The sequence below is a fragment of the Pogoniulus pusillus genome, chromosome Z, assembly GCF_015220805.1.
Source record: "Pogoniulus pusillus isolate bPogPus1 chromosome Z, bPogPus1.pri, whole genome shotgun sequence".
Taxonomy (NCBI): domain Eukaryota; kingdom Metazoa; phylum Chordata; class Aves; order Piciformes; family Lybiidae; genus Pogoniulus; species Pogoniulus pusillus.
In genome coordinates, this window is record NC_087309.1 from 39283543 (window position 1) to 39309325 (window position 25783).

Here is a 25783-nt window from a genome sequence, read left to right on the forward strand (position 1 = left end):
CTCTTCTCAGGCAGCTCCTCTCCAAGCTAAACAGCCCCAGGCTGTGAGGAGCCTTTCCTCCTCACAGAGATGCCCCACGCTCCTCCGCTCCTGCGTGTCCTTGTATCCTCTGTTGGACTGTCTCCATGCCCTATCTCTATTGTACTGGGAAGCCATTAGAACTGGACTCAGTATTCCAGATGTGACCTGACTAGGGCAGATTAGAGTAGGAGTAGAATCTCCCTTAACCTGCAGCCTGTGCTCTTCTTGATGCACCACACAGCAACTCTGCCCTTCTTGGTGAAAAGGGCACATTGCTGGCTCATGGTGAACTTGTCCACCAGCACTCTCAGGTCCTTCTCCAGGGAGCTGCTTCCCAGCAGGTCAGCCCCTCACCTGTACTGGTGCAGTGGGTTATTCCTCTCCAGTTGCAGGCCTCTGCACCTACACTTATTGAAATTCAAGAGGTTCCCCTCCACCCAGCCCTCTAATGATGAAACATAAACATGATATCTCTTTCCCATACTTCCTCAGCCATTGAGTTATCACTGCTGTGTCAGTACATACTGGTTAAATATTTATACAGCTCAGGTGGAAATATATTTCACTGCACAGCTTGCCTACTGCAGTTCCTATGTTTAGCAGAAACACTTGAGCTACCAAACCCCAGCACAGAGCAAAACAGAGGCTCAGAGTGTTTCTTGAGCAGGAACCAAAAGGTAACTAACTCTGTTCTCAGGTGTTTCAGTAAACTGTCAATAAAAATTAGTATTCTAGGTTGGAAGACTTTGCCCTATCTGCAGCAAACTCATCCAGTCCCTGTTTGGGAATGAAGAGTAAAGGAGAACTGATTTATCTCACCTTGTAGCACAGACAGGCATAGTCCCCATGTGCACGGAGAATTTTCTCTTAAAAAGAGGGGAAAAAAGTAAGCAAAATCATAATAAATACAAAACAGGACAAGAGGAAACAGGCTTATATTGTGCCAGCAGAGGTTCAGTTTGTGTATCAGGACAGATTTCCCCAGTATGGGTTCTCAGGCACTGGAACAGGTGGTCCAGGGAGGTGGTGGAGTCAGCATCTCTAGAGGTGTTTAGAAGACATGTGGATGTGGTGCTGAGGGATGCGGCTTAGTGCTAGTGGCTTGGGAGCCAAGGTGGGATTCTGAGTGGGTGGACTGGATCTCAAAGGTCTTTTCTCAACAGTTCTGTGACTCTGTGATTCTATGATATTTGAAGAAATTACATCAAGTCATGCCAGGGGAGGCTATAGTCAGACATTTGGAAAAATGTCTATACAAAGAAGGTTATCAAAGCCTGGAACAGGATGCCCAGGGAAGAGGTTGAATCTTCATCCCTGGAAATGTTTATAAACCATCTAGATATTGTACTCAAGGATATGAAGCAGCACTGGCAGAAATAGATAATGGTTGGACATGATGATTTTAAGGGGTCTTTTTCAACCATGGTGATTCTGTGATACAGAGTAATAGGATGCATCAAGAGCACAGTAAATGGGAAGGACAGTGGTAGGACATGAATATGGACAGGATACCTGAGCTGACGTAGGTACTTGATGCGTTCAGTTTCCAGTTTGCCCTCAAAATGCAGAATGAACAGAAGCCCCACAACAACAACAACAACCCCACGCAGAGATACAGGCTGGGGTCGGAGTGGCTGGAGAGCAGCCAGACAGAGAGGGATCTGGGGGTGCTGATTGATACCTGCCTGAACATGAGCCAGCAGTGTGCCCAGGTGGCCAGGAGAGCCAGTGGCATCCTGGCCTGCATCAGGAATGGTGTGGTCAGCAGGAGCAGGGAAGTCATTCTGCCCCTGTACTCTGCACTGGTTAGACCACACCTTGAGTACTGTGTTCAGTTCTGGGCCCCCAGATTAGGAGGGACATTGAGATGCTTGAGCGTGTCCAGAGAAGGGTGACGAGGCTGGGGAGAGGCCTTGAGCACAGCCCTACGAGGAGAGGCTGAGGGAGCTGGGATTGTTTAGCCTGGAGAAGAGGAGGCTCAGGGGAGACCTTATTGCTGTCTACAACTACTTGAGGGGTGGTTGTGGCCAGGAGGAGGTTGCTCTCTTCTCTCAGGTGGCCAGCACCAGAACGAGAGGACACAGCATCAGGCTGCGCCAGGGGAAATTTAGGCTGGAGGTGAGGAGAAAGTTCTTCACTGAGAGAGTCATTGGGCACTGGAATGGGCTGCCCGGGGAGGTGGTGGAGTCACCGTCCCTGGAGCTGTTCAAGGCAGGATTGGACGTGGCACTTGGTGCCATGGTCTAGCCTTGAGCTCTGTGGTAAAGGGTTGGACTTGATGATCTGTGAGGTCTCTTCCAACCCTGATGATACTGTGATACTGTGATACTATGAACTCTGCATATGCCCAGTACTGAGACAATACTAAATAAACTTGTTTATGCATCTGCAGGTTACAATTTACTTTATTTGTATCCATTTTAGTAGCCACAGAGCCATGACACTTATTTTAAACCATTTCTTCAACCCTTTTGCATTTGGTGAACAATAGGATGACCATGCATGAGCCAGCAATGTGCCCTTGTAGACAAGAAGGTCAATGGTATCTCAGGGTGCATCAAGGAGATTGCAGCCAGCAGGTCAAGGAGGGTTCTCCTCCTGCTTTTCCCTGCCCTGGGAGTGGGGCACATCTGGAGTACTGTGTCCAGTTCTGAGCTCCTCAGTTCGAGAAGGACAGGGACTTACTGAAGAGGGTACAGCAAAGGGCTGCAGAGATGCTGAGGGGATTGGAATATGTCTGTGAGGAGGGAAGACTGAAAAAATTGAGGCTTTTACTTCGGAAAAGAGCAGTCTGAGGGGTGATCTCATAAATACTGATCAATACTTAAAGGGTGGGTGTCAGGAGGATGGGGCCAGTCATTTTTCAGTGGTGCCCAGTGACAGAACAAAGGATAACTGGCACAAACATGAACACCAGAAGTTCCATCTAAACATGGATAGGAAATGTCTAGGGTGATGGAGTCTTGGAATGGGCTGCCCAGAGAATTGGTGGATTCTCCATCTCTGGAGGTGTGATCCAGGGCGACCTGCTGTGGGTGACCTTGCTTTACCAGGGAGGTTGGATTGAATGATTTCCAGAGGTCCCCTCCAACCCTTACCATTCTGTGAATCTGTGACAAACACCAACTCAAACTCAACATACTAAAACAAGGTTGAAAATCAGCTGTTGTGCACACCCCAGAGGTGGTTTCACACATCCATTCATATATGTAGATGCTTATGAATATCCTGCTGCTCTGAAAACAACCTGTGATGTTATTTCACCACAATTTACATTCTTATAATAGGTTATTGACCAAGTTTAGGTTTAAGGGACTAAGGTAGTATTCAGTAATGACCCTCTGCTATAAGTTTATTGCAAGTGCCCAAGGTTCATTCACCCCAAGCAATTCAGTCAATAACCAATTTTTATACTTCTATCTCCTTCAAAATTCCAAACCAATAATCCCAGGCTTTCTTTTTTTCTCTCTTTTTTTTCTTTTTTTTTTTCTTTTTAATTATTTCAGTATCAGGCTAACATTTCCCATGGAAATCAATATGGGTGAGATCCATTAGCCAAAAATCTGCAGCACTGCAATGCAAACATATTAAAAATATTGATCTGGCAGGCTACTGATGTTTTGATTGACTTTAATGTTTGTAAGCAGCAATAACAGAATTTCAATGACTGAAACAAACTTTTGATTAAAATTATAGATTTTTAAATTTTTTTCCATTTTGCTGTTTCAAAGGGTATCTCATGGTTTACTTGTTTGCTGTCAATGATCAGAGTAGTAAATACTTATTCAGTTTCTCATTTGTAAATATTAAGGTCTGCCACAGGTTACACATCTCCAAATACACTTTCAATCATTTTTGACGTTTCACTTCCACTGCATTACAGAATCATGGAATTGGTTGGGTTGAAAATGGTCTACTTGACTGGCTAGGGCTGGGTGCTAGGTTGGACTGGATGACCTTGGAGGCCTCTTCCAGCCTCGTTGATTCTATGACTCTAGGAAAAAAGGTCTTTAAGATCACTGAGTCCAACTCCTAACTCAACACCACCATGGCCATCAAACAATGCCCCCAAGTGTCACGTCCACAAGTTTCTTGAACAACTCCAGAGACGGTGACTCCACCACCTCCCTGGGGAGCCTGCTCCAGTGCCTGACCACTTTTTCTGAAAAGAAATTCTTCCTAATCTCCAACCTAACCCTCCTTGGCACAATTTCAGGCCATTTTCTCTCCTCCTGTCATCTGAGACTAGAGAGCAGAGCCCAACCCCCACCTCACTCTAACCTCCTTTCAGGGAGCTGTAGACATCAAGAAGCTCCTTCCCTCATCCTCCTCTTCTGCACACTAAACAACCCCAGCTCCCTCAGCTATTCCTCCCCAGCCCTGTTCTCCAGACCTTTCCCCAGCTTTTTCACCTTTCTCTGGACATGCTCCAGCCCCTCAATATCTTTCTTGGGAATAAGATGCCCACAACTGAATCCAGTACTCAAGGTGCAACCAGTGCCAAGTGCAGGAGGACATTCCCTGCCCTGCTCCTGTTGGCCACATCATCGCTGATCCTGGTATGGATGCAGGTGGCCTTCTTGGCTGCCTGGGCACACACTGGCTCATTTTCAGCAGCTGTCAACCAGCACCCCTAAGGCCTTTTTTGCCAGGCAATTTTTCTGCCAGGTTTGTAACACCACCATGGGAAGGGCCAAACATGGGGGTTTTTTGGCACCATTTTCTCCTCTGGATGCTCATTATCTCATGAGTTCCTCTTATTAGCAGTCACGGGAATTTGGCCTCACTGTTTTTATCAATATCCAATAAACTTGAGGTAATGTTCTGAAGACAGATTTTTTTACTGATGACACTTTGCCGGGAAAGGATAATAATCTGCAGGCATGAGAGATCTACAGATGGACCGGGACAGACTGAGGCCAATTGTATAGGGTTCAAGAAGGCCAAGTGCCAGGTCCTGCCCCTGGGTAACAACAACCTCATGAATGCTTCAGGCTTGAGGCAGAGTGGCTGGAAAGCTGCCCAGCAGAGAAAGACCTATTCTCAGGTGACCAAGAGGCCACTAGAATCCTGAAGTGGATCAGCAGGACCAGTGAAGTGATTGACTCTCTGTACTCAGCATTGGTGAGGCCACACCTTGAGTACTGGATTCAGTTTTGGGCCAAGAAGGACACTGAGTTGCTGTAGTGTGTCCAGTGACATACAGCAATGCTGGAGATGGGTCTGGAGAACAGGGCTGGTGAGGAGCAGCTGAAAAACTGGAGTTATTTAGTTTGGAGAAAAGGAGGCTCAGGGGAGACCTTCTGGGTCTCTCCAACTCCCTGAAAGGAGGTTGGAGCCAGGTGGGCCTTGGGCTCTTCTCCCTCGTATCAGGTGATAGCACAAGAGCAAATGGCCCAAATTTGCACCACGGGAGGTTTAGATTGGGTATTAGAAGAAATTTCTTCACTAAAATGGTTCTCAAACACTGCAACAGGATCATGGTTTAAACCTCATCCCTGGGGGAGTGTCTCAGAGTTGTAGAGACATGCTGCTGAAGGCCATGATTTAACACTATGCTTTGTAGAGTTAAAAAATGGTTGGACTCAATGATCTTAAAGGTCTTTTCCAAGTGAAACAATTCTATGATTCTAAGCACTCGAAATGCAGCTATGGCTTTATCATCCCAGTGACTGGCAGAGGGATTCACCACCTGAGGCTCCTTCCAGGCTTGCACTTCCATGATTCAATACTCTAACAGCTTAAGAGCCATTTCCTTTGTGGGACTGTATTTCCTCCTGACCTTTCTCGTTCAAGAAGGCTTGTTTTATTTGTGGGTTTGGGTTTTTTTTGGTTACAGCTGGGATTCACCTGAGATGACAGCAGTGGGCAGACAGCTTTAGGGAAAGAAAGAAAGAAAACTCCACACAAACAGAACGCATGAATGGTTCTCCTATTTTTGATTCATTTTTACACTACAACCCTCCTCCTGCTGACATCCAACTCACCAGCTCCACAGCCCAGCCTGGCTCATGTGCTGCGCCAGGGGAAATTTAGGCTGGAGGTGAGGAGAAAGTTCTTCACTGAGAGAGTCATTGGACACTGGAATGGGCTGCCTGGGGAGGTGGTGGAGTCGCCGTCCCTGGGGCAGTTCAAGGCAGGATTGGACGTGGCACTTGGTGCCATGGTCTAGCCTTGAGCTCTGTGGTAAAGGGTTGGACTTGATGATCTGTGAGGTCTCTTCCAACCTTGGTGATACTGTGTGATACTGTGTGTGTGTGATATGAAGTATGCTGAGGTGCCTGGACCATGCCATTAAGCAGAAGTAACTTGGGACCTGTCCATCATCTAACAGAATATCCACCACCAGGGTACAATTTCAGGATCAAACCCCTCTTCCAAGTCACTGCACACACAGAGATGGGTTAACACTATCTCCATACACCCCACAGACTGAAGATTGGCACTGGGGTGTGGTGCCCAGAAGCCCTGTGTCCCCTGTAATCCTACAACTGCAGAGAAAATTCTGGGGACCAGACCTGCAGATCTAGACTCTTGGTCCTATCTCTTCCACCTACCTGCAACTTGTTGAACACCAAGACCATGTCGGTGCTTTTGCTGTATCGGTGGATGACAACAGATTGATTAAACCTTGATGTTACTAATGGTAGCCCACTTTGAGATTTTCAAACAGATCAGGCAGATTAGGCCATCAAGAATCAAGAGAAGAAGAAACCTCAGCTCTGCTGTTTATCTACTAGGGTTCAACTAACTGAAGGACCTATTGTTCCACTGCAGGACATCCAGAAAAGTGCCACTGTCGTTGAACACCTACAGAAAGGCAGTACCTTTGTCTGCTGGTTCACCTTGAGATCTTGGGAGAGACCAGGAAACAAAACTACCTTTAAATAAGGAATGTTTTGGATCCAGGGCAGACAAATTCACCAGCTAGACATAGACACCTCTTGTAGACAAAGAACTGGCAGAGTTCAGCAGTGACCATAATCATGAATAGAGACTGTCCAACTTGGGAGTCTTAAACCACCTTTAAATTAAAAAATACCAAGCCACAAGGATCAATAAACTCAAGAGTGGGCAGTTATGAATCTAAATGCCAAAGAAATTGGTTGGTACCAAAGGAACTGGTGGTGCTACCCATGGTATTTTTCTGCATCTGCACTGTAAACAGCTAAGCATCAATTTATAATCCTAGGAACTGAAATACCTTGTTCCCCAGGCACTTGCAGAACAGGCAGTCTCAGTACAAGCTTTTTTGTGTACCCTGACAATATGTCTACACATGCTCTGAAAACTGCTCCAGGCTGAGGAGCATATTTCAAGGCTTCAGCACATGAGCTTCCTACATATTCAGCTGCAGGGGTTTGGAGCACTGCTGCTCTCTGCTGTTTAGAGACTCATAGAATTGTTTTAGTTGGAAGACACCTTTAGTATCATCGAGTTCAACCATTAACCCAGCACTGCCAAGTCACCACTAACCCATGTCCCTCAGCACCACATCTCCATGGCTCTGAAACACCTCAGGGGATGGTGATTCCACTGCCACCCTGGGCAGCCTGGTCCAGGCCTTGACAGCCCTTCAAGGGAAGAAATTGTTCCTCATGTACAACCTAAAACTCCCACGGTGCAACTTGAGGCTGTTTCCTCTTGTCCTATTGCTTGTTTCTTGGGAGACTGACCCCCACTGTGCTACATCCTTCTTTAATGGAGTTGCTTCTCCTCCTGCTCTGCTGGAATGATAGCTTCCTAAGGTAAAGCTAGTATCAATGAAAAAATTGCATTTTAGAAAAAAAATACACTGTTTTTTTGCAGTTTAAGGTTCTCATCTTGCAAGAACATGTGCAGCCCTCTATATACCACCCTTGAAGGGCAGGTGGTCAGCAAACAGATGGGCAAAGGTCTAGGCCACCAAACTACCTCCACATCTATTCATGGATGAGACTATAGGTATTGAAGTCAGACACTTACCCACTGAAACACATGAATTTCACCTTCTGTATATATTGTTACCCAAAATATATGGGCACTCTGGCTCTGCTGCAGGCTGACAGCTGCAGAGAGAGATGGAAAGCTCTGCAGCTTCTGAGCCACACTCCAAGCCCTTGACACCGTGTTTTAATTCCAAGTATCACCTGGGATAGAGTACAAAATACCCACACCACTCTTTTACTGCCATATTCATCTTGTCTGTAATGACAAGGAGACAAAAAGTTACAGTGGGTTTGTTCAGGTTCTGGCTGCACAACTTTACTTGCCAGTGAGTTATTATTTGCATGGAGCAGCCTGTTACACAGTGAAGCACAGAACCATAGAATGGTTTGGGCTAGAAGGGACCCAAAGATCAGTTAGCTAAAGATTACCAAGTTCCAATCCTCCTGCCATAGGCAAAGACACCTTCCACTAGACTAGGTTGCTCAAGGCACCATCCAGTCTGGCTTGGAACATTACCAGGTTTGGAGCCTCCACTTCTCTGGGCAACCTGTTCCAGTATCTCACCACCCTCATGTGGAAGAATTGCTTCCTAATGTCTCATCTCAATCCAGTTTCTTCCAGTTTGAAGCCACTGCCCCTTATCCTGTCACTACATGTTTTTGTAAAAAAGTCCTTCTCCAGGTCTCCTGAAGGACTCTTCAAATACTGGAGAGGTGCTCTAAAGTCTCCTTGGAACCTTCTCTTCTGGCCTCATTTCATAATGTTGACATGCACTGTACTGTCTCCCAACTTGTTGCCCACCCAAGTTCAGGTCATCAATGGCAGACTTCGGTGAGGAGATCCACTCCTGTTCCTATCCCAGCCAAACAGTCTTGGGTGCAACCTCTGTCTTCACCTTTTTCCTAATGAATTTCTGCCTCCATCAGCTTCTGATAACCCACAAAGTAACAATGAGGCTGACTCATAAAAATGCACAATTATATAAAAAAAAAAACAATTTGAGGGTTGTTGTTTCTGAGTCTCGCTGATGTTAGCTAAAAAACTTTTACAGCTTTTTCTCCACACAGCTCAATGGGCAAGAAATTGATATTAAGAAGTTTGAGACAAGTATTCCATCACTGCAGATCACCACTAACTCACTATAAAACCATAAATGAGAAGGAAGTGGTTGCTAGCATTTGATATTTCCAGTACTACAGCATGGTGGAAAGCATTTCGTCACTGCTGATGTGACAACCTGCCAATGTCCTGAGGAGACTCCACCACCTTTCTAAGCAAATAAATGCTGCTATCAATACCTGACACCATCACCAATGATCCTGAAACTGAACTTAGACCAAGTGACAATGAGGTGTAACGTATACAAAAAGTGATGGATCTGGGATCAGCAAGCCCAGATTTGAGTGATGGCTTTATCAAGCCATGTCAAGGGCCACTTCTAGTAAATAAGTGACATTTTTGGTGCACCCACTCCTCTTCTCTGGCTTGGATCAGCAGCAGCATGACTAGCAGAAGCAAGGCAGGGATTGTCCCCCTGCACTTGGCACTGGTGAGGCTGCACCTTGAGTACTAGGTTCAATTTTCACTCCTTCTCATTCCAAGAAGGACATTGAGGGGCTGGAGTAGGTCCAGAGAAAGGCAACAAAGCTGGTAAAGGGTCTGGAGAACAGGGCTGGGGAGGAATAGCTGAGGGAGCTGGGGTTGTTTAGTGTGCAGAAGAGGAGGGTGAGGGAAGTAGCTTCTTGATGTCTACAGCTCCCTGAAAGGAGGTTGGAGTGAGGTGGGAGTTGGTCTCTTTTCCCTAGCAGCAAGTGATAGAATGAGAAGAAACAGACTCGAGCTGCACCAGGAGAGGTTTACATTGGATCTCAGAAAAAAACATCTTCCCTGGAAGGGTTCTTGATCTACTGGAACCATCTCCCAAGGACGTGGTTGAATCCCCCCATCCCTGGAGGTGTCTCAGAGAAGCAGAGATGTGGTGCTAAGGGACATGATTTAGTACCAGACTTGGTAGAGTTAAGTAAATGATAGAACTCAATGATTTTAAAGGTCTTTTCCAACCAAAATAGTTACATGATTCTGTGCTCTCCATCATATCCAACTGTTGGCATGCTGGATGTCAGCTCCTCCACACAGATTTTAAACCTCTCTGCACTGAAATTAACAAGAGAAGACATCTAAACTTGAGCACTTAAAAGCTTGATGACTCTCCCTCAAATGTTCTACAGCTCCACAGCAGGCAGAGACTGTGCACAGCTCTCCTGCAGCAATTCAGTTTGCATGCAACCAGGCATTAAGTGCCTGCTTTATTACCCTGGGCTTATTGAAGTGGTTTTAACTGTCTAGTTTTAGGTAAGACACTGACATCTGCCCCGGGCAAGAACAAAACTGAAAGTGACCAAACCGTTGCTGCAGTTGCCTAAGTTGCTGTGTGTGAAGTTTGTTCTCTGTGACCAAGACAGATTAGTTAGGATGTCCTGCAAAAAAGCACAGTGAATCATAGAGTCACAGAATCATAGACTCAATCAGGTTGGAAGAGACCTCCAAGATCATCCAGTCCAACCTAGCACCCAGCCCTATCCAGTCAACTAGACCATGGCACTAAGTGCCTCATTCAGCCTTTTCTTGAACACCTCCAGGGACAGCGACTCCACCACCTCCTTGGGCAGCCCATTCCAATGGCAAATCACTCTCTCTGAGGGAGATGTGCTGAAGATCTCTGTGATCACACGATTTTGATGAAGCTTCAGCAAAGGAGCAGAGAGGACTGCCTGGATGAGCTGGAGAATTAGCTCAGCTGGGGAGTTGATGGTCAAACCCAACAAAGTGATAGGCACCTCCAGACGGAGGCTGACTCCTACATGTGGCTGACTGAAATATGTGTATTTTGAATGAGGAAAGAAAATAAACTTTAAAGCAGGTTTAGGATGAACACGAGGATAAATTTCTTCCCCAAAAGGGTTGTCAAGCTCTGGATGAGGCTGTCCAGGGCAGTGCTTGAGTTCCCACCCCTAGACAGATTTCAAAGCTGTGTAGATGTGGTGCTGAGGGACAATGTTTAGTGGTGAACTTGTCAGTGTTGCATTAATGGTTGGACTTCATGATCAGATAATCAGAGAAACACAGGATGGTAGTGGTTGGGAGAGACCTCTGGAGATCACCAAGTCCAAGTTGCCTGGCAAAGCAGAGTCACCTAGGGCAGATCATAGAGTGACACATTCAGATGGGTCTTGAAAGTCTCTAAAGGAGAATCCACAACCTCTCTGGGCAGCCTGCTTCATGCCTCCATCACTCCCATAGCAAAGAAGTTTCTCCTCATCTTCAGGTGGAACTTCCATTGTTTTAGTTTGTGTCCATTGCCCCTTGTCCTATCACAAGGCACCACTGAAAAAAGCCTGGCCTCTTATTTCTAACACCCACCATTCAGATAGTCATAAACCTCAATAAAATCTCCTCTCAGCCTTATCTTGTTCAGCCCCAGGTCTCTCAGCCTTTCCTAATCAGTTAGATGTTTCAGTTCCTTCATCATCCTCATAGCCTCCATCAGACACTCATATATCCCTGGGGATATATGAGACTGGGGAGCTCAGAACTGGACAGTGTATTCCACACATGGTCTCACTAGGGCAGAAGAGAAGGGGAGAAGAACTTCTCTAGACCTGCTGGCCACACTTAAGAATTCTTAATGTACCATAAACAGTCTAAAGATCTTGATGGTCTTTTCCATCCTAAATGATTCTATGAAACCATACACAAACCCTGCAGGGCCAAACCACCTTCTCTTTTTTAATCCTAAAAAAAAAGGACAACAAAAGGACCCTTATTCCAAGTGAAAGACAATGTCACTGTGTGTACTGAGTATAGCACATAGCCTATGATGTAAACAGTCCATTTCAGACACAGAAAATCTTAAATGATCTGCAGGCTTCCAGGACTTTTTGGTTTTGGCAGTTACTTATGCTGAGCTTTCACAGCAAACCTCAATGACTGAGTAAGAAAAGAACTTAAAACATAAAAAAAATCCTTAATGTGAAAAAAAAGGTCATGGCATAAACACTACACACACACAAAAAAACCTTCCAAAACAACTTTTTTTTGGCACTCAAGCATATGCTCTGCCCCCCTGCAGTTATAAGTCACATACTGAGAGTGCATGTTCTGTCAAGAATTACTACTTTCAAGTGTGGCTGGTGATTTTGGACAGTAGCACTTAAGAAACCTTCAATCTGGCAGTTTTCTCACTGCACATTTACTAAAGCATCCCCATTGTCCAAAACTCCCAGAAGTTTGGGGATCTGACCTCATGGAAGGGAAAAAAAAACCAACCCAAACAACAGCAACAAACCACAACAAAATAAAAGGTTTCTGGGGCACTGTTTGATGTGGTCTGTACATAAAAAAAAAAATAATAATAATCCCAGCCATATCATTATTCCAATGCATTCCCTGGAAAACGTTGCAAATGCAGGAGCACTTGCTCCTCTGGGAACAGAGTGGAAACGATGCTGGCCACAGCCCACACAATTGCTGTTAAAGGTAGTAGTGTTCTCAGCAAAGAATTATTTACAAGCTGCAAGATCAGGAACAAACTGATCGGCACAGTTTATCTCGCTAATTTCACTTACTGCAAACTGCTTCTCTGAAGTTCAGGAATTAAAGGTGAATAAAAGGCAGATTTCACTTTTTTCCTCTTCTGAGCTTTACTGTGCTGTACAAGTTGCTTCTTTATTATAATTTACACTAACCACACAAACCGATAGAATGGTTCTTGTTGAGAGGGACCTTCAAGATGTGATTCCAACCTCCACCTTCCACCTTGCACTGGTACCCAGGTTGGCCTTGAGCATCTCCAGGGAGAGGGCAGACACAACCTCCCTGGGCAACCTGTCCCAGTGTCCCACCACCCTCACTGTCAAGAATTTCCTCCTAATTTCCAGTCTGAATCTCTCCCTTTTCAGCCCAAATCCTTTTCCCATTGTCTCATCACTACAAGTCCTTGTAAAAAGTCTCTCCCCAGCTCTCTTGCAAGCCCTCTTCAAGTACTGAGGGAGGGGAGGGAGAAGAGGGGAATTCAGAAAGCCATTCAGATTTCAATCTGTTTGCTGCATGTGTGTATTAAATGAATTTGAGTTTGTTCATCAACACTTTATCAAGCCTTCTTTGTTATTCTTTGTGTGTGTGAGTGACCACTTCAGCAATGCCACACATTCATTTCACTCCCTTGCTGGTGACACAGTGGACATCAAAAGCAATGACAAGGGATATTATCTTCCTGGTTAACACTCCCTAAAAGACTTTCTTCTACTATTGTATGTCATGTTGGGGGAGACACTGTTATCAGGAATTGTCAGTCCTCTGCATCTTGCCAAAAATAATAGATAATGTCACCAAAGAACCAGAAATCAAAACTCAAAACCTTCATCCACATCTTATCTTTTCAAATACTAAAAATAACAGTTCCCTTTTACATTGCTTAAACAGCTCTGCCCAATTGTCTTGTGCAGGGCTTATTATACCTTTTAAAAAGACACAAAGAAAACAGCTCTGGGCAATCTGGTCTACTTGAGGATGACCCTGCTGACTGCAGAGGCGGTTTGAACTAGACGGCCTTTGGAGGTCCCTTCCAACCTGGACCATCCATGATTCTATGAGAAACCATGAACCTGAGAATCTGGTGTCATCTGGATGTTCAGTCCCTTGCCTTCTACATTTCCTCTGTTTGTTCACACAGTCATGGATAAACAAATGTTCTTCACTTTGAGGGTGATGGAGACCTTGGAACAGGCTGCCCAGAGAGGTTGTGGAGTCTCCTTGTCTGGAGAGATTCCAAACCCACCTGCACATCGTAATTCTGGACAAGCTGCTGTGGGTGCCCTGTTTTAGCAGGCAAACAGACTAAATGATGTCCAGAGGTCCCTTACAAACCCCCACAGTGCTGGGATTCAGTGATTCTCTGAGTGTGATAGAGTTCTTTCAAGGTTCAGGCCCTGGGCCCACAAACAAGACCTCTATCACCTATGTAATTTCTGTCAAACATCGTCCTTAACCACCTGATGTAGAACCAGCAGGCAGCACTCTCCAGCCACATTGTTAGAAAGCCTTTCTGAGAGTCTAACCCAAACTCTTCCTGCTGCAATTTAATTTTATCCCTTTTCCTACTATTTACCAGGAGAACAGACGGTTCCTCTCTTCTTTGCAACAGCCTTTCACACACCCGATGATTTCCACCATGTTCTTTCTTTCAGTCCTCTTTTTTTAGGTCAAGGCTTCTCATCTTTTTCACCCTTTTTCTGAAGGCCACATTTTCTAGTTTTCTCATCACTTTTGTTGCTTTCTTTTGCAGGGTGATAGAAACACAGAATCACAGGCTGGTTTAGGTTGAAGAGAGCTTTAAAGCTCAACTAGTCCTGCAATGAAAGCAGGTTGCTTGCTGCCCCAAACAAACTGACCTGCAATGGTTCCAGGGATGGGGCATCCACCATCACTTTAGACAATCTGATCCAGGAACTCAGAATCATAGAATCATAGAATCAACCAGGTTGGAAGAGACCTCCAAGACCATCCAGGCCAACCTAGCACCCAGCCCCATCCAGTCAACTACACCATGGCACTAAGTGCCTCATCCAGGTTTTTCTTCAACACCTCCTGGGACAGCAACTCCACCACCTCTCTGGGCAGCCCATTCCAACGGGAAATCACTCTCTCTGTGAAGAACTTTCTCCTAACATCCAGCCTATACCTACCCTGGCACAACTTGAGACTGTGTCCCCTTGTTCTATTGCTGTTTGCCTGGGAGAAGAGGCCACCCCCCATCTGGCTACAATGTCCCTTCAGGTAGTTGTAGACAGCAATGAAGTCACCCCTGAGCCTCTTCTCCAGGCTAAACAACCCCATCATGGACAAAAATTTCTTCCTTCTCTCCAGTCTGAATTGCCGTCTTTGAGTTCAAACCATCGCCCCTTGTCCTATCACAACAAGTCCTGATCAAAAGTCAATCCCCAGCTTTCTACTTAGCCCCATTAAGCACTGAAAGGCCACCAGAATATGTCCCTAGAGCCTTCTTCTCTCATGCTGAACAACGCCAACTGTCTCAGCCTGGACTCACAGCCAAAGGCTTCCAGCCCTTTGATTATTTTTTTTGGGTGGAGGTCTCCACTCCTTTCTCCTCTTCAGTCTGTGCAGTACAGGCAGTCTCACAGCTGAAACCTCACCAATAGTTTTGCAAGCTAAAGGCTTACTAAGAGATTTCAGAACAAGGTTTGTCTTCTCTGCAGTGATGATAATTATTGACTTATCTTCTGTCTGCTGCTGCAAAGGGCAGCAATTCATTCTACAGGGGTGAAACCAAACTATTGCTGGACTCCAGCTCCTGTGATCTGCTCTGTGCAGCCTCTGATAAATTCTCCCCTGAATAAGCCACACTCTTTGTCTTCATGGTCCCATTTCTGCTGGGTCTGGATTAAAATTTGCTGTGGCTGTGCTCATAGGTACCTTTCAGCAGTCAGGAGCAGCAGCAGTGCTTTCATGTCTCATAGCAGCCAATGAGAAGGAAGTCTGGTCCTCAAAGAGGGACTAGAGAGTTGTTGCTGATGGTGTCAGAACTGCCTTCCACTGTTTCTGAGTATATGCAGAAACAGGTAATAAACCAAAAGTCTTTAATTTCTTTTGAAGCATCCACTGAGTTACTTGATTCATTAAGATGCAACCAAACTCTGGTGTCTATGCCATGTGCTCCAGAAACTAAGCAGGAAGGTTCCAAACTTTCCACTTGGAGGGCAAAGAGATCACTCCAGTTACTGTGTTACTGGTACTCCATCACAGATTTGGGGCTGACCTACCAGAAAGCAGCTCCATGGAGAAGGACCTTGGAGCCATGGTGAACAGTAAGTTATCCATGGGACAGCAAGGTGCCCTTGTGGCCAAGAAGGCCAGTGCCCTCCTAGGCTGCATTAAGAGAAGTGTGTCCAGCAGGTCTTACTCTGCCCTAGTGAAGCCACATCTGGAATACTGTGTCCATTTCTGGGTTGCCCAGTTCAAGAGGGATAGGAATCTACTGGAGAGAGTCCTAAAGAGGCTATGAGGATGATGAAAGGACTGGAGCACCTGTCTGATGAGGAAAAGCTGAGAGACCTGGAGCTGTTTAGTCCAGAGAAGAGAAGACTGAGAGGAAATCTTATGGATGTTTATAAATATCTGAACAGCAGGTGCTAGGAAGAAGGGGCCTGTGACAGGACAAATGGCAATGGACACAAACTGAACACAGGAAGTGCCACCTCAACACGACGAGAAACTTCTTTGGTGTGAGGGTGCTGGAGGCCTGGAGCAGGCTGCTCAGAGAGGTTGTGGAGTCTCCTTCTCTATAGGGTTTCCAAACCCACCTGAACATTGTGATTCTGGGCAAACTGCTGTGGGTGATCCTGCTTTAGCAGAGAAGTTGGATCAGAAAATCTCCAGAGGTCCCTCCCGAACCCCATCATGCTCAGATTCTGTGTGAATCTGTAACTAAAAATCAACTGGTCCACATCCATAGTCATCTAATCCACACCAGCTCTCCCATTCCTTACAGAAGGATTTGAGATGAGGCAGCATCAAGACAGGGCACCGCTGCCTGGAGCTGATATACTAATGTTCCCTGCTCATAGTCCACATTTAATTTTTAAGAAAGAAATCAATAAGCAGAGATGAAATGCTGAGGGCTGTAATCCCCTGGAGTGATCTTGTCATAACATGTGTTCCTGCGCCTCTAGACTTCTACCTTTGCACTTTGTTGCATGTAACAAAGCCACATAATTAACCACTGGTAGGTAGTGTTTACATTAGTTCTCAAAAGGTTAAGAAGCTGATTATAGCTAAAATCAGCTTTGCCTAGGGCTCTGGTGGCTCTGTGTAATCAAATTAGACAAGCAGGGCACAGTGTCACCTAACACAAACCAGTGGCACTTTCTTCTCTGTTTTGACCTTTTTCATTAGATGAGCAGGTCAGATTTAGCTTATTCCAAACATTCTGAAAAGATTAGTTCCCCAATAAACTCTTCAGTGATAAGACACATCATTTTCACAAGTGGTCTGTGACACTGTGCTCAAGAGGTTCTTCAGGAATAGCATCAACTTTGCTTTCTAACAGATAACTTCCTGATTTAATTATTTTATCATTGTTTTCCCAGTGTGGAAAAGGTTTCAAAAGGTGAACTGCAATGACTTCCAATCTCAGAATACCTGTGGCTGCTGTCTCTGTCCTGGACAGAGAAAAGCAACCAATCTGAACACAAGTGGTATGGGGAGCAGCTGAGGGAACTGGGGTTGTTTAGTCTTCAGAAGAGGAGGCTGGAGTTGGTCTCATTGCTCTCTGTAACTCCCTGAAAGGAGGTTGGAGCCAAGTGGGAGTTGGTCTCTTCTCCCTAGTAACAAGTGATGGGACAAAAGGAAATGGCCCTGAGTTGCACCAAGGGAGGTTCAGGTTGGATATTAGGAAAGATTTCTTCGCTGCAAGAGTGGTCAGACACTGGAAGAGGCTGCCCAGGATGGTGGTGGAGTTTCCATCCCTGGAAATGTTCAAGAAACGAGTGGCCATGGCACCTGGGGACATGGCGGTGTTGGGTTGACAAGTGACTTGATGATCTTACAAGTCTTTTCCAACCAGAATCACTCTATAATTCTAACTTATAAAGTATTTATGTTGTGAAAATAAGCGAGTGCATCAGAAAGCAGCTTCTGTTTATTTACAGCCAATAAAATCAAAAGGTAATCTTCTCATTGATTAAGTCATAGTTACAGAAGTCAAGCCTCCATACCTACATGATTCCTGATAATCCAGCAGTACTTAACCAACACATATGTGGGTACTTTGCCTTGCTATAGCTGTAGATCACATTTCTACGCTGCAAGCTGCGCAAAAAATCACGATGCCAGTGGTATCCAGTGACAGGACAAGGGCAACGGGCACAAACTGGAACCCAGGAGGTTCCACCTGAACAGGATGGATACCGTCTTTGGTATGAGGATGCTGGAGTCCTGGGGCAGGCTGCCCAGAGAAGCTGTGGAGTCTCCTCTGGAGAGATTCCAATCCCCCCCTGGCCCTGGGCAAGCTGCTGTGGGTGCCCCTGCTTTAGCAGGGGGATTGGATGGGCTGATATGCAGAGGTCCCTTCCAACCCCCACTAGTCTGGAATTCTGTGACTCTGCTGTAACAATTTATTTCAAATGATCTGACATTTTGATTACATCATCAGCCAGCCAGGAAGCTTCTCCACTGATGCCAAACTGCTTCCTTGCAAAAAGGAAAAATAAAGGTGAAAAAGAAATGCTTTAAACACTTGCAGAGACATATTAGAAGTAGAAGACTATGCAGGGAAGCAGGGAAATTTTGCTTAACATACAATCAGCTCTTTCAATGGTAATTTCTCCTCATTGCAATGAGCAGATGTAAATGGATTAACGGCATTTAGCTCCAGAGAGAATGTCATTGATCTGTACGCAGTGTATCAGCCCTTACATAAAACACACTCAAAGACCCACACTTCTGCCTAACTTTCTATTAATACGTCATTTGCAAGACAAATTTTATTCAGAGATTAATGTACCATTTAAAAAACCCTAGACATAAAGCTCCCAATCAGAAAATAACAATGCAAGAATTTTAAAGTGTTGAACAATATTAATACTGCCATAAATTACCATTTCAGCACATTTTTTTTGCATCCTTATACCAGTTCAGAGAGTGTAGCACAGCCCTGCAGTGCTACAAATGAGTTGTTCCAGAGACTCCCAAAATATCAAATATGCAAAGCTTGCTTCCAGTCTCTGCTGTGAATGCAAAAGAATCAATAATATTGCACCAGTCAATGATGATGATTGCCCAATACTGACACAACATTTTGAGGTGCTTCAGAGGATGTGGATCATCACTGCAGAACAAGGATCCCAGAACCACAGCATGGTGGTGGTTGGAGAGGACCTCTGGAAATCACTCAGTACAACTTTCTGCTAAATCAGGGTCACCCACAGCAGCTTGCCAAAGATCACATTGGAATAGTCTGCTCCAGTGGTGGAGTCACCATCCCTGGGGGTGTTTTAAGTAATGTGTGGACTTGATACTTTGGAACATGGCTTAGTGCTGACCCTTCAGTGCTGGGTCGAAGGTTGAGCTGGATGATCTGTGAGGTCTCTTCCAATCAGATGTTTTCAGTGATTCTGTGTTCCTGAGATTCTGGGATCACAGTGGCCCAGCAGCTCTGAAATTTCTGTAAGACTCCAGCACCCTGACATCAAACAAGTGTTTTCTGTTCAGATGAAACCTCCTGCAATCCAGTCTGTGCCCATTGCCCCATGTCCTGTCACTGGGCAACACTGACAAGAGTCTGGCTCCTTCCTCTTGCCCTGCCCTATGCCCTTTAGCTCTTGCTAAGTATTGAGAAGATCCCCAAACCTCAGGCTGCTCTTCTCCAGGCTGAACAGCCCCAGGGCTCTCAGCCTTTCCTCCTCAGAGATGCTTCAGGCCTCTTGGTATCATTGTAGTCTTCTCTGGGCTCCCTCCAGAATTTCCCTGTCTCTCCTGAACTGGGGAGCCAAGAACTGCATGGGAACTCATTTCATGTGTGTGCTCTTCAGGTGAAGATCGCCCAGAACCCCAAGGCACCTCTGCTTGTGCCATCCTGTAGGTCAGATCTGGACCTAAATAAAGATCTTGAACAGATTGCTGACCTCACTCAGGGGCTGCTATGCAGGGGGTAACACTGCCAACACACTTCTCCCAAGCAGACAGCTTCGTTAGAGTCATTTAGATGCATATGTAAATCACCACCAAGTTTGTACTAAATTTTTAATGCATTAATGCCTCCATTTGCCTTTTTTCCCCTGACTTTGACATCTCTTCACTGTAAGCATCTATATTTAATTCACAAAGGCTTTTTTTTTTTTTTTCTTCCTGGTGTGGGGCTTTATTCTTTCTTTCCTCCCACCCCCCCATCCCCAAATATCAGAAGGCAGGAAGTAGATGGGTGTAACTTAAAGAGGGAGCTGAGATGAGTTGCTGGCAGGGTGAAGTGGTAGGTTTTAGTAATAGCTGGAAGCCGTAAGTGGTTCTAAGCTTTGAAGTCAGTGCAGCTTTGATGTGCTACTCCCATAGTTAATCGCTAGATAGTCTTGAAAGAAAAAAAAACCCAAACATTTCCCAAACACCATTCAAGTGTCATTCCTTGTAAAATCCTTATGTTTTTTTTTTTTTTTTAATTTAGTTTTAAATTTCTCCCCCCACCCTGTTGAACTTCAAATCTAACATTGGGCTGCTCTCGCTCCCTCTTGGTCGCTCTTGCTCTCTTTTAAAATGTTTTAATCGGTTAAAAGGATAATTAAGCCCATGCTTGGTTTGGTGTGGGCAAGCTACTTGCTGCATGTTACACTTGGCTTTGCTGACTTGATTTTTCAGTGGTTTTCCTCATGACGTCCACAGTGCTCGAGACACAAGGAGGGACCACAAGGCTGGGTGCTGGAGCTGTGAAGGGTAGAAGCTCTCTGTCCGTATCCTTGGTGGTGTACTCAGATAGGTTCACTTGTCTTTCCCTCATGGGAATAAAATAGAGTCACAGAATCCTGCACTGGAACAGACTCCTCAGAGAGGGTGTGGAGTCTCTTTCTCTGGAAATTTTCAAGACTCATCTGGATGCATTCCTGTGTGATCTGCACTAGTTTATGGTTCTGCTCTGGTAGTGGAGTTGGACTCAGTGAACTCCAGAGGTCCCTTCCAACCCCTAACATCCTGTGATCCTGTGAATCTTTTGGGTTTAGAATGGAAGAGACCCTTAAGATCATCAAGCCCAACCATTAACCATTTAGGTCACTGCTAAACCAAGTCCCTTAGAACCACATTTCCACAGCTTTTCAATCATTCCAGAGATGGGGACTCCACCACTGTTCTGGGCATTGACAGTGTCCTTTCAGGTACTGACAACCCTTTGAAGAAGCCATTTTTCCTTATATCCAGCCTGGCACAATTTCAAGCTATTTCCTCTCATTCTATCATTTGCTACTAGGGAGAAGAGACCAACCCCCACTGGGCTCCAACTTCCTTTCAGGGAGTTGTAGAGCACAATGAGGTCTCCCCTCAGCCTCTTCTTCCCCAGACTGAACAACACCAGTTCCTTCATCTCAGCCATGTTTCTAGACCTTTCACCCTCTTTGTTGCCCTTCTCTGGACACACTCGAGCCACTCAATGTCCTTCTTGCAGAGAAGGCTCCTAAACTGAACCCAGGATTTGAGGTGTGGCCTTGTCAGTGCCTTGTCAGTGCTGAGTACATGGGGACAAACCCTGCCCAAGCCCTTCTGATCACACTGTTCCTAGTGGCCAAAGCTCTCCCACGGAGGGGAACAGAAGAAACCCCTCCCTCCTGCTGTGTCCAGGGCTCTGGGACAGGCATCACTAAGAAGTAATGTCTGCATGATGCTCTGGGAAGAGGCAACACATTTCAACGCTTGGATATCAAAGTCTACCCATGTTTACTGGGAGTGATCTGAGAGATGCAAGAGATGTCAGGGGGGAAAAAAGATCCCCCAAAGCCATGAGAAACAGGAGTGTTTCCTTGATAGGTATTTGCCTCCCATATCAAAACACCATGGAGAAATAGCTATTGATTCTGCACCCTCTCCGGAGATGTTCAAGGCCAGGCTGGATGAAACAGCAACCTGGTCTAGAGGAAGGTGCCTCTGCCTATGGTGGGGGCTTGGAACTAGATGCTCTTGAAGGTCCTTTCCAACCCAGACCTCTCTATGACTCTATGATAAACTGGTTCTTGAGTTGCACACTTAACCAGCTAAAGAGTTTTTACATATACTGAAAATATAAACAAAATTATGCTTGGACAGCTGTTTTTAACTCAGAAAAGCCTGAAATTTAGTATCCTTTGAGAACAATTGTACAATGTCTAATTTACTGTTAACAGCTAGATTTTGAACCTGAGCCTAACCAACATGTCAAAACTACAAACCAGACAAAACAACAATCCTGGATGAGTCTGAAGCTAGCAGAAGAAGAGCACTGAAATGGTTTAAACCACAGTTTTTATTCCCTATGGAAAAAAAAAAGAAAAGAGTTGTTTACCTGAGCAAACTAATACCTGCGTGGACAAGGGAGATGCTGACCACAAAGACCAATGACTGTCTGAACAGACAGAAGTAAAGAGGATGGCACGTGCCCATTAAATTATGGGAGAGCAACACGTCAAGGTTAGAGGTCACTGGAGATTTCAACAAATCTCAGAAGATACAGCAGCAGATTAAGAGAGGGGATAGACTGCCCTCCAACCCCAACCTGTTAAGACCTTTGAAGTCTTGTGGTGACCCTGATCCTGCTCTTTCATATTAGTTAGCCACACTAATTAAAGCCTAATAGTGTGCTGGAGCCAGACGACGTTTCTGCAGCCATCCAGAGAAGTGTGTGTGAAATGGCCAAATCCTGCCCTGCACCCTCAGGGGGGACTCACCCCTCTCAGCAGTGTTGTTTCATGCAGGTACCACCTGCAAGATGTTAATGAAGCTCCAAGAAACTGGTGATGTCTTCACTGGGGTAAGCCATCAACTCAGTAAGACTTTAAAAGCCCACTCACCCCCACCCCTAATCAGGTTTGTCCAGGCAGGGGTCTGACAACAGCACAGAAATAAATGCAGTTCCAAAAAAACAGTTTCAATATGAACTGGCATAATGGCAACCAAAGCAAGGATGTAAAGTTCAACCCCTCATAAATACTGCATGCCCAGAACTGAAATCAAAGGAGAAACTTGCTGCTGCTCCCAGTGAACTTGCATGAGGGAGTGTGGGACTAGATGTGGAGTCTATTTGCATTGATTTTGCATCAATATCCATATTAATGCTAACACAATATTGTATCATATTTGGGGACAACACTCAGCTCACAGAGTCTCTCTGGTGGATGAAATATCACTTGTAAAGCCTCAGTAAATTGTTCAGTAACATCAGAGGAAGTTGGAACTAAATCATATCATCGCAGAATGGTAGGGGTTGGGAGGGACCTCTGGAGATCATCCAGTTCAATCCCCCTACCAAGACAGGGTCACCTAGAAAAGGTCACACAAGACATCTGGGAAGGTTTGGAATACCTCCAGAGATGGAGGCTGCACCGTCTCCCTGAGCAGCCTGCTCCAACGCCTGCCCACTCTTGCAGCAAAGAAACTGTTCCTAATATCCAATCTAAGCCTATCATAGCACAATTTCAGGCCATTTCCTCTCATTCTGTCACCTGATACTCGGGAGAAAAGACCAACCTCTATCTCACTGCAACCTCTTTTCAGGGAGTTGTAGAGAGCAGTGAAGTCTTCCTTTAGCCTCCTCTTCTCCAGACTAAGCAACCCAGATTCCTCAGCCATTTCTTATTTCAGTGGAAGAGGTCATAAGACAACATCTAAAAGAAAGGTGCCCAAATTGCCAGCCAATAGCTCGAAGTCCCTCCTGTGCTCTTTCAGCTACCCATTTCCAGAGGCTGTCCCTCTTCCTCTGCATGGGCATGCAGATCTTCATGGGCAGGTGATACTTTCCTGGAGGCCAGGACATGTGTGCTTCAAGAATAACAGGGAGAAACATATCAGACAATACATGATGCAGATGTTTAATAAATTTTATCCAGGGCTATTAAAAGAAAGAAAATAAAAATCAGTCTTAAAATTTGCCTTTAGTTCACACTCAGCATTTGCTTTGAAACAGTGGTTTACAGAGACAGGACTAATGTGAGACCCACCAGAACCACCAGGAATCTTCGACAGCAGCCTTCAAATGCCAAAAGAAATTTCCAGGATTCATAATCTCAGCCAAATTTGCAACTTGTATCTAATGTATGAGTCTAAGCTCTGCAACCAGTAACAGGAAAATGCAAAAATCACAAGCATCCAGCCAGAGCACTCCTGAAATGAAAGAAGTTTATCATGCAGCTTTGACATGGACTGTTATTGAAGCCCAGCAGAGCACTGCGTTAGGAGACCTTCAACCATCATCTCAGAAGTGCTTCATTTAATGGGAAGGGAACAAATTTCACTGAATGGACTACGTTGCATAAGCAGGTGTCTGGACTTTTGCCCCCAAATAGCCCAAGGAAGAAACATTTGAATATAACTACTCATTGTAACGATAAGCCCTTGAAGTACAGCCACCCTGGAACTGCAAAGTGATGCCTGCTCCTGGGGCACAAGTGTTTTGAGATGTCTACACTCAGTTCAGTATATTGTTTAAGCTCTGATATAATAGCACCCCATCACCATCACAAGATTGAAAGTGGTTCTGCAGACAAGGATTTGGTGCTGCTGGTGGACAAGAAACTGGACATGAGCCAACAGTGCGCACTTACAGCCCACAGGGCAAATCACATTCTGACCTGCATCAAAAGCAGTGTGGCTAGCAGGTTGAGAGAGGTGATTCTGCCACTCTGCACTGCTCTGGTGAGACCTCACCTGCAGTACTGTGTCCAGCTCTGGGAATTGCAACACAAGAAGGATATGGACTTTCGAGCAGGTTCAGAGGAGGTGGTGAAGATTATCAGAGGACTGGAGAACCTCTCCTATGAGGACAGGCTGAGAGAGCTGGGGCTGTTCAGCCTGGAGAACAGAAAGCCCTGGGGAGAACTTAGAGTTGCAGTTCAGTATCTGACCTACAGAAAGGCTTGGCAGGGACTGTGTAGAATGGCTTGTGGGGATATGATGAGGTGAAGAGGGAGCAGGGCAAAATTAGACTGGACATCATGAGGAAGTTATTTACAGTGAGGGTGGTGAAACACTAGAACAGGTTGCCCAGAGAGGTAGCAGAGGACCCATCCCTGGAGACATTCAAAGCCAGACTCAATGGGGCCCTAACAACCTGCTGTAGCTGGGGATGTCCCTGATGACTGGACAAGATGTCCTTTGAAGGTTTCTTTCAATCCAATGCTTTCTGTGATTCTGTAATCTGGAGGCAAAGATGGAAACAAAATATGACCTGCCTCACCCAGCAAGGCAAAGTCTGCCCTCATGCACACAAACAGAATCTCATGAGAGCATCTGAGAGCCAAAAATTGACCCTCAGCTTTCAAATATATGTAGGTTTTACTTATATGTAATAAAAATCCTATGTAAGCATGTTATATTTTATAACCTATCATTTAAAATGACTCATCTACATAAAAAAATCTCAGCTAAAGAGATGAAAATTTCTATAGATAATGCCTCATTTGCACAAAGATGGAACTCACAAGAAGATAAGTCTTGTTCTTAAAAGCAATGATGGGTGCCCAATAGATTTTGTTAAAAAATACAGGACGTGGAATCCTAGAATCCCAGCATGGTGGGGATTGGAAGGGACTTCTGGACATTACCCAGTCCAGCCCTCTTGCTAGAGTAGGGGCACCCACGGCATCTTGCCCAGGATCACAATGGCCAGGTGGGGTTAGAATCTCTCCAGAGGAGTCTCCACAGCTTCTCTGGACAGCCTGCTCCAGACATCCAGTACCCTCACACCAAAGAAGTTTCTCCTCCTGTTCAGATGGAACCTCCTGGATTCCAGTTTGTGCCCGTTGCCCTGTGTCCTGTTGCTGGGCACCACCAATAAGAGCCTTATCCTCTTGCCCCCAACAGACCATTTAGCTCTTGCTGAGCATTGAGAAGATCGCCAAATCTCAGGCTGCTCTTCTCCCAGATCAAAAGCCCCAGGGCTCTCAGCCTTTCCTCCTCACACAGATGCTCCAGGCCCCTCAACATCTTCATAGGCTCCATGGGACCATCTCCAGTAGTTCCCTGTCTCCCTTGAACTGGGAAGCACAGAACTAGACGCAATACTCCAGATATAGTCTTCATCTTCAAACTG

The 25783-nt window shown here is 45.4% G+C and overlaps 1 protein-coding gene across 2 annotated transcripts in view; it reads right to left on the minus strand.

Moving 5' to 3' along the window:
* Positions 1–25783, minus strand: part of ARB2A (ARB2 cotranscriptional regulator A) — a 401267-nt gene that overhangs the window by 65050 nt on the left and 310434 nt on the right. The gene's annotated exons all lie outside the window — the stretch shown is intronic.